The 12,538-nt window shown below is 35.4% G+C and overlaps 1 protein-coding gene and 1 pseudogene across 1 annotated transcript in view; one reads left to right on the top strand and one right to left on the bottom strand.

The window, feature by feature from the left end:
• ARL6IP6 (ADP ribosylation factor like GTPase 6 interacting protein 6) overlaps positions 1–12,538 on the bottom strand; it is a 104,867-nt gene that overhangs the window by 38,117 nt on the left and 54,212 nt on the right. The window lies entirely within an intron of this gene.
• LOC112470483 lies at positions 6,374–6,494 on the top strand (annotated as a pseudogene).

The following is a 12,538-nucleotide window of genomic DNA, read 5'->3' as shown; positions in this document are numbered from 1 at the left end:
TCTCCTTGTTACTGGTGTGGGGTGTTTCAAGAGCCCCTCACCTGTAACTGTGCTTTTGTTTAAAATTTCCTTTGTAGTAAAGAATTAAAGTGGTTTCTATTTCCCCAGTAAGAATGACTACACAGAAAACTGTTGGTATTTGTAAATTCTAAAATATTTTCATAGACTATCCAAATGAATTAAATGAAAAACTGTTAAAATCAATGTTAACATTTAGTAAGCCAGTGATATGACATTAACGACAAAGTTTATATATCAGCAATGTTAAATCAGAAAATGAAATGAAAACATTTATTCCATTCAAAATGCTAGTGACTAAGTTACAATACCTGGGAATAATACTTAAAAGAAATATGAAAGACTTACACAAGCAAACTACAACATTTTACTTCAGGACACAAAAGTAGACCTAAATAAATAAAAGATAAATCATGTTCCTGAATGTAAAAATTCAATAGTTATAAAGCTGTCAGTTCTTTCCCAAATTAATATATTTGCGATGATTCCAACAGAGTACTTTATGGAGCATAAAATCAGATTCTAAAGTTCATAGTGAAAAAATACACTAAAAATAGTCAAAAATATTTTTAAAAAGAACAATGAGAGGCTTCAGTCCTAACTGCTATTAAGACATATGATAAAGCTATGGTTATTAAAGTGTACCAATGCCAATGAGAAAATAGTCTAGAAAAATATGTTTGTGTGTGTGTGACAAAGGTAGAATTTCCAAATCAATAATTGGATTTGGAACAATTGATTACTCTTGTCAGAAAAGATAAAATTAGATCCCACCTCAGATCCTATGCAAAAATTAATTCCACCTGGTCTAAAAAACTGTGAAAAGAAACAATTAAAAGAACAAAGGATTATTTTTATCAATTAAAGAATAATTAAAGAATAAAGGATTATTTTTATCTAGATGGGGAAAATATTCCTAATTGACGTACGAAATCTAGAAGCCATAACAAAAGTCTACCAATTTGAATACATATAAGATTTTAAATTCCTTATTAGTAAAAGATATCACATGTAATATTAAAGAGAAGCAAGAGACTTAGAGAAAATACTTGCAACGTATACAACAAATGATTGCTATTACATTTAAAGAGCTCCTGCAAATCAGTAAGAAAGATATCAATTCAATAGGAAAATGGTCAAAGATATGATTAGTTCACAAAAAGAATGTACAAATGGTCAATAAACATAAGAATCCATTCTCTGCTTCACCAATAAACAGATCTCACTCTACTCCAGAGGGAAATACACACTGAAGCAGCAATAAAAAAAATCTTATTTATTTTCCTTAGATTAACAAACTGTTAAAATTGATAACAGGAAGTTATAAAGAGGATGCAAGGGAACACGCATTATTATATACTGTCATCAAAGTAAAAATTGGTAAAGCCCTTTTAAAAGGCAATTATTAATGTCTACAAAATTTTATAAATAAACATACCAGCAATTCAACTTCTTATATCCAGCAATTCAACCTCTAAGATTCTAATCTAAATAAATATTCTCATATGTACTAAAACCCATTCACCAAAGCACCATTTATAAGAAAAATATTTTTGAAGAAAAAAACTAAACATTCACAGGGAGTGATGAAAAAATTGTGTTATACTCATAAAATGGACTAGATCTACATGTTTCCAGTGCATTAATCTCCAATGCATACACTTAAGTGAAACTAAAGTAAAAAGCTCACAATATATTGTGAGCAGAATGGTTTCTTTCTCTTAAGATATAGATGTGTGTGTATATATACACATGCATACATATTCATATTTGGAAATGCAGAGAAAGAGGATGGGAAGTATAAACTATAAACTGTTAACACTGAGCCCTCTGGAGTAGAGTGAGATCTGAGCACAATTGAGAGCAAATAGAACAGACAGTGGCTTCAACATTACATTCTAAATGCTTCTTTATAGTTTGATATATTTACAATGAGGAAAATTAATAAACTGTAAATATACCAGTTTAAACCACATATGTGACTTTGTTATCACATATTTCCTTTCTCCTGCTATATAACAACTGAGCGCTAGTGAACAGCTGGACTCAGAGTCAGTTCCTAGGATGAGAGTTGTATGGGAGCAAAGAGGACACTGGCATTGTTCACACAGTTAATGCTCAAGAAATGCCTGAGTTAGATTCCCAGCTGTTAGAGGAGCTACAGCTTTCAAGTGCTTGTCAGTATTCTAAGTGTTTTACACAAGTCATTGTCATAACCACATTATCACTGAAGAAACTGATGTCCAGAGCTCATGTCATACAAGTACAGAGTAGCAAACAGCTAACTCTGGCTCCAGAGTCTGGATTCAATCACTACCCTGTACTGCTTGCCTACTTACACACATTTATTACTACAATGCCTAGATGTCATCCTAACTCTAAATTGGGCAGGAGAAACAGGAATGGCAACTTCACAACAATTTCTTGGTTAGCCTGCTCTCTCCAAGAAGCAATGTGTTTCTGTCGCTGAGTCCTGAAGGAGTCCAAGGCCAAGGTCCAGTGGATGGGAGCAGATAGTTTTAATTGGCTTAAAACTTTAGGCAGGAGAGAATTCTACGTATGGGATGGGCACCTACAACAAATCCTTCTGGGCTAATGGAAAAGCCCTCATGTCTTTTTAGGGACAAAGTAGGAACCAGAGATTACAGAAGGAATCAGTTATTTTTACTTACTTCAACTGCACTTTCCAGAGATTACAGAAGGAACCAGTTATTTTTACTTACTTCAACTGCACTTTCACGTTACCAATTAAATCCATTGACTTGAACAAAAACTAACAATAGCTAACATTTTTGAGTGTTTATTGTATGGATAGTATTATTTTATAAGCTTAGAACTGTTATCATATCACTTCTCAAAAAGATCCAATGAAATGGTAACTATTATTAGCCCATTTTTATGCTGAGAAGATTGAATAACAAACAATTCATACCAATACCAATTTAAACCCACAATTAAAACAATTTATTCATGTCTACCAAACCTACTAATTTCATCCCCACCCTAGCCCCCAAATATCATCCAGCGAGTAGTAGCATCTCAGTCTTCAGAGCATTTTCTAGTATTGTCCCCAGGACACCAATCTGACCTTTACTTGCAGTGTGACTTTGTGTCAGTCGCATAATCCTCCTAGGCTTCAATCCCCTCCTTTGTGAACTGGTATAAATAATAATCATAGAATGACGTGAGGGTTAAATGAGACACTTTCGAACACTGATCTAACCCACTTGCCTTATGACCAGTTAACAAAATGAATTTTTTAATTTTTTCATTCAAAGTAACTGGCAATAGCTCTTTTCAGTCACAGCCTTCTAACTCCTTGCCAGGGCTGGAGTTTCACAGCCTCTGGATTCCTAGCACCTAGCTCAGTGCTTGGAATATAGTAGGTGCTTAATAGTAATAATGTACTAAAATAATAAAAAATGCTATTATTGAGTCTCTACCATGTTCCTGGACATCATTGTATCAGGATATATATATATATATGTATGTGTATATATATATCCCCATATTCCCTCATGAAATCCTTTTTTGTATCTTGAAGAAGGGTATCTTTGATCGTCTTTGTGTTTTTCACCAGGTCTTTCCAGTTCTCCATGGTAGTATTGCAATTTCTGGCTCCCTTATGGTTGGGTGGTGTCAATGACTGCTTCCGGACAATGAGTTATGAGCAGAAATATTTCCACACTCAAGCATTGATTACTGAAAAATGCCCCTCTAAGAGCTCTTTTCCCTTCTTCCACAATGATGGAAAATGTTCTAAATATTGGCAGCTCTGTCATTCGGCAAAGCAGAATGTGGTGTTGAGAACTCAGCCAACAAGGATAGTATGTAACATGAGCAAGAAACAAACTTTTGTTGCTTTAAGCTACTGAGATCTGGGGGGTTTTACCCATAAATGTATAATGTAATCCTTCCTTAGAGTGTTATTATTCCAAATATACACATATAAGAAAACCGAAGTTCAAAAACATCAAACGGATATATTAAGATATTTTCCAAGGTAATATAATTAGTTAATAATAGAATCTAGATTGTAACTCATACGTATCTGATCCCCAAGCCCTTGGCATTAATCCTTACAGAGGTTCTCAGTGGTTGTTCAATGGGTGGCTGAATGAATAAAAGTGAAATTTATTTCATAAACTTGACTTATCATTTTAGTGTTACATTCTGGATATAGTTCTGCATGTATCATCACTGTCTGATTACAATCTGGAAAAATCAAATAGACTATTGGAAGCACAGCAAAGTGACATCTCTGCCTAGGTCTGATTCTAAACACAGCAACTATCAAACTTCCACTTACAGAAGGAGGGAGATAGAGGGAGAGAGAAGAAAACAGAGAACCGGTACCCAACATCTTGCCTTCTGATGTTGCCCTTGTGCACCCAAAGCAATCTTTGATTTCAACATCCCCAGTCTGGCATGATTGGAGCTACTCTGATGATATTGACACAATTCTTCTCATGGGCATACTCTATATGACACATTAAGTTCCTAGCTGTGAGGCAATCCACTTCTCTTCACCACTGTTCCAAGAATTTTGAAGAAACTGGCTCTCATTTTTGTTACCAAAGGAAAATGCTGTGATGTCAGGGCATAATAGTTTTAGAATATGTGCAATTAATTTGCAACATCAATAATCCACATAGGAATCATCAGAAATCACTTGTATTTGATAATAAGAACATAAGGCTTTTTCTGACACTGAGTAAAGAACTCAGTAAATTTTCAGATTTTATAATCATGCTACTGGTCTGATACTGTGAAAAACTTCTAAAAAGAAAAATCTTCTAGTCATTATGTGCTTATGTTTTGACCAAATCACATTAAAAGTGTCAGTAAATGACACTGTTACAGATTGAATTGTTTCCCCCAAAAATTCATGTGTTAAAATCCTAGCCCCTCATACCTCAGGATGTGACATTTTTTGGAAATATGGTCATCACACTAGTATTTAATTTAGTTAAGCTCCACCCTAATACAATATGACTGATGTCCTTATAGAAAGGGGAAATTTGGACACAAACATGCACGCAAGGAGAATGCCATGTGGATTCGAAGGCAGAGATTGGCGTGATGCATCCACAAGCCGAGTAATGCCAAAGACTGCCAAGCAAACCACCAGAAACAGAGAGGCAAAGAAGAGATTCTCCTTCACAGCCATCAGGAAGAACTACTTTGCCAACACCTTGTCTCATACTTCTATCTACTAAACTTAAGACAATAAATTTCTGCTATTTTAAGCCACCTTAGTTGTGGTACTTTATAATGACAGCCCTAAAAAACTAAGGCAGATATTATTATATAGAATTTCACACTATATTAGTTTTTTATTATAACTGAGAAAGGAAAAAAGACAGCATTTTACCAGTCTAACATTGAAAAGATAAAACATTTATTACAGTCTATCATCTTTAAAATACTATGTACACTTCCAAGGACAGCTCTATACACATCAATTGCAAACATTCTTTAATTTACTCAAATTGCCTGCCTTTAACACAAGGAAAACACAGCTGGCACCCTCAGAAATTATGATAGAGTGAAAGTAATTGGGTAAAGAGTTCTAAGTAATGGATTCTATTTTTTCACATCCTTTTTAAAATAGAAATTTGCATCTTATTTAAGATTTCTGTATTATTGAACTTGTCTTTAAATTAGACACAAAATTTTAATGAAAAAGGAATAATAAAGGAGATGTAGAAAATAAAGAGAAACAATATGTTACAGATTACCCAAGATTGCTTACCTTCATGTCCCTTTGTTTTCAACAGGAGAAAGAGAGAGAGAGCAGTAGGAAAGTATAAGCATGCCCAAGTTTGAGAAGAGAAAATCTAACATGTTTTAATTTATCAGATTTACCTATTTTCTAGAAACGCAGTTTTCCAATGTAAGAGCAGAAACTATACTACTTTTACACATGTCAGAAGACAATTATAAATAGAGAAAGTTGGAGGAAAATGGCTTATCTCCAGCTGCTGCTGGCAGGAATGTGTTTAGCCTCTTTATTCTACCTATCAATGCTCAATCACACTGCATGTCAGAGACTGCTTGCTCTCTGGTGTTTCATTACTATTAGTGTTGAGATGACATTAACTGTAATATTTTGTCATTTCCTGGGACAAGACCAAGATCGAAGGTTCCCTGTTCCTGAATATATGATTTTAAGTGAAGTTCTTTACTTTTGAGTGGTCACAGATCCCTTAGAGAAGCTGATAAACATATGGACCCACCCATGAGAAAAATGCACAAGCATGAATATGCCCGAAATTTGAGAAACAATTTCAGGGATTTTCTGACTCAAGCATGGCTCTCAGGCTAAAAATTCTTGTTTAAAATGTTAAACAGTGTCTACAGCCATGCCACTCTGAACGTACCTGATCCCATCTGATCTTATGGAAGCTAAGCAGGGTCGGGCCTGGTTAGTACTTAGATGGGAGACCACATAGGAAGACCAGGTGCTATGGGCATTAAAAAAAAAATGTTAAACAGATTTTTAATTTCAGTTCCTCTTTCAATATCAACTTAAGTATCACCTCCTCCAGGAATCCTGCCCTTAATACTCTGGTCCATGCTGACTACTCCTTTCTCTGAACTTTATTGCATTGTTAATATTTACCAATGTAGCCTTTTATTAATTTCTATTTCCTTGCTCCTTAATCTTCTCTTTTGAAATGGATTATAAATTCATTTAGGAAAACTGTCTTATATATTATAGCATCTTGCAGAAACCTCAGCATATACTAGGTGCTTAATAAAAGCTTATTGAATGATGACTTACTTACTTGACTAATATACATCATAATTCTTTCCATAATTCAGGAAAGGGCTGTACTATTATGATATAGTAAGAAATGTATATTTAGCCCTCCATGTTCCCTGCCAAAGCTCCTAAAACCCCTGTGATTTCCTAAGTGATAAGAACTGAAGGAGCATTTTTTTATAATATTTGGTTTTTGTCCCCAGTTCTTGAAATAGCTCTAAAGTGATAAAGGTAATAGAATTGTCTTTTATTATTCATAGCAAGCGCCTTTCAACTACATTTGAATTTATCTTAAAGTGCTGGCTTTTGGAAAGCCTGTAAGAATAGGGGGCTGATTGTCAGGGGAGCCAACCATGTGATTAGAGAATTGGAACTCTCAGCCCTACCCTAACCTCTGGATAGGGGAGAGGGGCTGGAGAAAGACTTAATCTCCAATGGCCAGTGATTTAATTAATCATACCTACATAATGGGAACCTTCATAGAAACCAAAAACAAAGGGATTCAGACAGCTTCGGGGTTGCTGAACACACCTAGGTGATAGGAGGAGGAGGATGTGCTCAAAGAGAGCATGGAAGCTCCACATCTCTTCTCTCTTCCCTGCCTGCCTTATGCACCTCTTCCATCTGGCTGTTCCTGAGTTGTATAATTTACAATAAACCATTAATCTAGTGAGTAAACTGTTTTTCTGAGTTCTGTGAGCCACTCTAGCAAATTCTCAAACCTGAGCAGAAAGTCACGTGAATCTCTAATTTATAACCAGTCAATCAGAAACATGTGACAACCTGGACTTTTCATTGGTGTCTGAAGTCGGGGGAGGCAGTTCTGTGGAACTGAGTCTTTAATCTGTGAGGTCTGCACTAACTTCAGGTAGTTAGTGTCATCATTGAATAAAATTATAGGACACCCAGTTGGTGTCCACAGAGAACTGAAGAATTGGTTGATGTGGATAAAGGCCTCACACATTTGGTGTCAGAAGTATTGTGAGATTAGACAAAACAAAGGTTTTATTTTAGGGGCCTTCATAATTCTACATAAAATATAACCTCGCAGTCAGCAGCTATAAGATCAATAGAAAACTCAGTTCTGTACTTCACAGAATAATATCTGCATAGCAGTCCACATGCAGAAAGAATAGCTGGCATTTAGTTACAGAGATTTCACTTGGGTAAACCCTACTTTCCTGTACTCTCTATAGAGAAGAAAATCAGATTGAAAATGATTGATTAGTGAGCAGAAATTTCTTCAACATATTCACTAAGCAGAAAATATGTTTAATTAGTGTGAGAGAAGATACAGCATGCCATAGAAATAGACGTTCTGGTCACTTATTTCAACTAATTGTAGAGGAAGCTTATTTCCTAAGTAATGTTAAAGGAATTTTTTTTTTCAAGTAAAATTGTAACTCTCATACAAATATAAAAATGAATGCATATTAAAGATCTTCTTAACTCATTAATTAGGGAATGGGTAAGATGTTACAATCAATTAAAAAAAAATTCAAAGAACAGACACATTTATAGATGAGGAATGTTGAAATGAATGCGCAAATAGAGGCAAAACTAGATTAATTCCTCAGTAAGGGGAGGAAAGTCAATTGAACTTCTACAAGACACGGTTTATATGTCTATAGACAAGAATTATTTTGCATTGTTATTGATTATCTACAAATTTAGGAGTTATAAAATAATTCTCAAAGAATTAATATCAAATAACTTGGAAGGATGTGCTTCAAGGACAGTCTGAGTAACAATAGATAGTCCCTGAAACTGAATCGATGTCTTAGGGGCAGAAAGCTGGCTGGCCAGCATGCTTCATTTTGCAAAGTGAGGTGTAAACAGAGCTGAAGAGCTCCAGAAAATTGATGAGGTTTTGGAGGCTGTGGGAGAGATTAGGGTGTGGGCATAAGGATACTGTCAACCAGAAAGGACATTTGGGAATAGCTCAGAGATGTAATATAGAGATTTTACTAAGTATTACTATGATATATGTAATCTAAACTCTATTCTCCATTCCCCCATTAAATTTTCAGTAAAAACCTACATTATTCTTGGGAGCAGGCCCATTTTTTGTAATGTGACATTTTGCTAAAAAGGACAATTAAACAAGTGTGGACAATAGCTATGAGTCTTACCAAGGTTATATACCAGCGATAACCTACACTGGGAGGAGACGTGCAGGAGGAGTGATGCTCTGCAGACTTTCCTGAAACACTGGCAAAGCTGAGAGTGCACGTTGATGAGAACCTGATGTCTTTTTGATCAGGTCCTTTGTCATATCCATTTTGCCTACTTAAAGAGATTTATAAGAGACTGATTAATCTCACTCTCCAATAACTCTACAGTCTATTGAATAATCACAGTGCTTCTTCCATTCAAAAAGTACTTTATAAATATTAATCCCCATATCACTCCCATAAATTCCACTTTTTAAATAAAAGAGAAGACAGCTGCTTCCCATTAATTATCATATTAGGAAATTGATTAGACATCTTTTGAAAAGTTTAATTATGTAAAAGAAAAAATGTAATTTTTCCTCTACACTTCTGCATCCTTAGCTAAGACCCCTGCAATAAAAGATTAACTAGAGAAAAATAGACAGAACTTTATTAACATGTACACTCATGTATACACAGAGATACCCAGGAAAAAGTGAGTTACTCCTCTAGGTGCTTTTAGAATTCAGAATTAAATATCATCTTAATAGGGAAAGGGGAAAAGGAATATAGTCCTCTTAGGGGGAAGTAAATGATTTTTAGGAAAGATGGAAAGATGAATGGGTCCTTACAAGAATAGATGGGAGATATGATAACTTGTGACAAAGTTTGTCTGGGCATGGTGTCAACTCCTCATATCCTGTCCTGTGATAACAGTCAATCTTCCCTGGTTGATGAAACTCTCAGAGAGGGGATCTATAACAAATGATTTCTTTTTGCAGGATCTGTCTTTACCAGATAAGGGGAGTTAGGAGAAAGTCTCTTCCTGCATTTGATGTTTTCCAAGTTTGTACAGCTCAAAATAATCAATATACCAAAGCAGCATATTTTGAGGTGTCATGTCCTGAACTCCTACAGTCATATTCTGCTACCCTTTAACTATAAATACAACGTCTACCTCTGGGTGTCAGGAGCCGAAATGCTGCAAAGCCCCAAAACTCTGCACCTTAAGTCATAGTAGTGGACTCCATTTGGCATGTGGAATGTGAACGAGTCATGGATTCTAGCTCTGCTTCAGGCTTTTGCCTAGTTATGTAATCCTGGGGATGTCTATTTATTTCTCTAGATATCACTTCCCTCATTTTAAAGGGAATAAAATATTTTTCTCAACTAATCTGAGGTTCTCCAGCTGAGGCACCATAAATCAGAACAGCCAAAACAGATTAACAAGAAAAAAACAAATAAAAGTTTATTAACATGTGCATTGAGCATATACACATGGAGCTTTCAGCAATGACTAGCCCGAAGCAGTAGTTAGAACTTGGATTTAAATACCAGTAAAGGAGTCTGGGGCTTCTGGGTGGTGGAGGTTAAGTATTGGGAAGGTGGCCAGGAAAAGTATGGTCAACAAGGGTAGGTCAGTAAGGTTCGTTGTGTAGATTTAAGTCTGCACATTCTCCACTTAAAAGAGTTGGGAAGAGTCTTCCTCTTCCCTACGTGGGAACGACACCTCTATAAATAGAAATCTTATAAATGTGTATGCCCTTTACAAAAGAAAATTTGTGCCCTGTTTTTAGAGTTTTTCCTGAGCCTGCTGGTTCTCAACGGCCTTTAGCTCAACGTAATCCATATGCCAAAGAGGCATATTTGGAGGTAGCACATTCTGGTACACTTCACTACCCCTTTCTTGTGACAGAGACCTTCCTACCTTCCTTTGTATCCACTATAGTTAAAGAACAGAATGTAGAACACTTCACTCAGAGAGAGAAAAATTTTAATGAGAATCTAAGGTAGGGAATTAGGAGATTTCCTCTTCAGGAAACAGAGCAAGGAAGTTCCCTGAAGAAAATTCAAGGAATTCCCCAGAGGAAAGAGACAGAAGCCAAAGGGTTTGAATGTTCTTGAGGGAATGGAAGGCAGAAAAGCAAAAGACTATTATAGTGAAATAAGTAAATAAGTCTGGGTTAAAACCCAGCTTTGCCCCTTACTAGCTGTGTGATCTTGGAGAAACTATTTTCCCTTTCTGGGCCTCAGTTTCCTTATCTGTAAAATGGTAACAATAATAGTATTAATCAAATAGAGTGAATTAAATTAGTTAAAATAGACAAAGTTCTAACTAAGTACTATATAATCCCTTTACTATAAACCTTCCTCTTGAAGCCAGAATATTGATAAGGCTTGAGAACACAAAATTTTGAAAACAAATTTTAAACTTACTAGCTAAGAGGATACCAAATAAACCTTATCTGTCTTTACTGTGCAATTTTCAGTGGAGTCTACATAATTCACTGATTTTGTGTGTGTGTGTGTGAATGCTTGCTTTATTATGTTTGTTTAGAAAAGAACATCTATAGTATTGGTACTTACCATAGGGGCCTCATTATTTAATCTAAAAGTAATCGCTGTGGATAATAACTTCTTTACTGCAGATAAAAATATAATAAAGTCCAAGAGATGACTATGGGGATGAGTTTCATAGAGTGTCTGTCATTCGCTTTAAAAGTAAAATAAATAAGTAAGTAAGTAAGTAAGTAAATAAATAAATAAATAAATATATTGTATTTAAAAAGCCTGGGTCTGAGCAAATGACTGGGTCTGAGCAAATGATTCATACTAACTAAATTTATAAGAGGTTAATTTAAAAGTTGACCAAAGGAAGTAGGTCTGTCAGAAAAGTGAGCAGTCATATCCACAAAGCCCAGGTTTACTCAGCAAAACTCATTATAGGTCAGAAACCATTTTACTGATTGAGAGTCCAGAACTAAAGACAAGAGAACTGAATGACCAAAAGTGATAGTTTCAGAAAAGTCCAGTTATCTGCTTAATGAATTGCTTTGTAGGCTCAAGGAATACTTCTTTCTCCAGAAACAGGACTGGTCACCAAAAAGTCACCCTTCTCCCAGAACCATACTAGAGACACAAGAATGGACATGTCTTCTTTGACTCTCAAGAATCCAGGTTAGAGAAGTATAGGGCAGTGAAAAATAATTCACTGCAGTCAGGCAAAACCTGACTGAATCCTGACTCAACTACGTACTAGCTTTGTAAATGAGAAAATGAATAACCACTCTGCCTCTCTGGTTTTTCTATGCATCAAATGGGAAAGGTATAGAAACCAATTTATATAGGGATTAAATGAGACAGTAAATGTAGTGTCTAGCACAGTGTACGGCACATTTGTTCAAAAAATGTTTGTTGCTATCAATCCACTACACTTCTATTATGACATATCCTTGGTCATAATAAAATTAATTGTATCATGGCCTTTACTGCATTATTTATACTTTACTCTTCTTGGTGGAATTTTAAAGGCTCCCTAAGTCCTTGATGAGCATTGGGCAGAAAGTGGCATATTTGCATTTCGTCTCAGTCAGATAACTTCAAAGAGATGAACAATCTCATTCATTTTAGTTTTTTCTTTCTTATAAGCTTTATTCTATTTTAAATTTTAATCATACTCATTATCATGTCACTTTTTCAGAATGGCCTTCCCTTTTGTCATTCTCAAGTCTTTTAGCTCCAGAGAGTCAAAGCCATGATATTCTTATTGCCACTTATTTCTAGCACTTAGTGTAGTGCCAGGCATCTGGTAGATGCT

Source organism: Pteropus alecto, unplaced genomic scaffold (genome assembly GCF_000325575.1).
Source record: "Pteropus alecto unplaced genomic scaffold, ASM32557v1 scaffold3, whole genome shotgun sequence".
In the NCBI taxonomy this organism is placed as follows: domain Eukaryota; kingdom Metazoa; phylum Chordata; class Mammalia; order Chiroptera; family Pteropodidae; genus Pteropus; species Pteropus alecto.
Note: the sequence above shows the minus strand (reverse complement) of the source record. Positions and strands in the feature narration are given on the sequence as shown.